This window comes from Colobus angolensis, unplaced genomic scaffold (genome assembly GCF_000951035.1).
Source record: "Colobus angolensis palliatus isolate OR3802 unplaced genomic scaffold, Cang.pa_1.0 Scaffold655, whole genome shotgun sequence".
In the NCBI taxonomy this organism is placed as follows: domain Eukaryota; kingdom Metazoa; phylum Chordata; class Mammalia; order Primates; family Cercopithecidae; genus Colobus; species Colobus angolensis.
The window spans coordinates 4,537-4,979 of record NW_012120210.1 but is presented as its reverse complement, the minus strand read 5'-3'; positions in this window follow the sequence as shown (position 1 = coordinate 4,979).

Here is a 443-nt window from a genome sequence, read left to right as displayed (position 1 = left end):
GGGAGGCTGAGGCAGGGGGATCACTTGATCCCAGGAGTTTGAGTCCAGCCTAGGTAACATAGTGAGCCTTGCCTCTATAAATAAATAAGTAAATACACACCTGTGGTCCCAGCTGCTTAGGGGGCTGAGGCAGGAGGATTCCTTGAGCTGCGACTGTGCCATTGCACTCCAGCCTGGGCAACAGAGTGAGACCCCATTTCAAACAAACAAACAAACAAACAAACATAGAAATTAATTATCTCCCAACTCTGGAAGCCAGAAGTCTGAAATCAAGGTGTCAGTAAGGGCTGGGTGCACTGGCTCACGCCTGTAATCCCAACACTTTGGGAGTCCGAGGTGGGTGGATGAGGTCAGGAGATCGAGACCATCCTGGCTAACACGGTGAAACTCCATCTCTACTAAAAATACAAAAAAAATTTAGCCGGGCATGGTGGCGGGCGCCT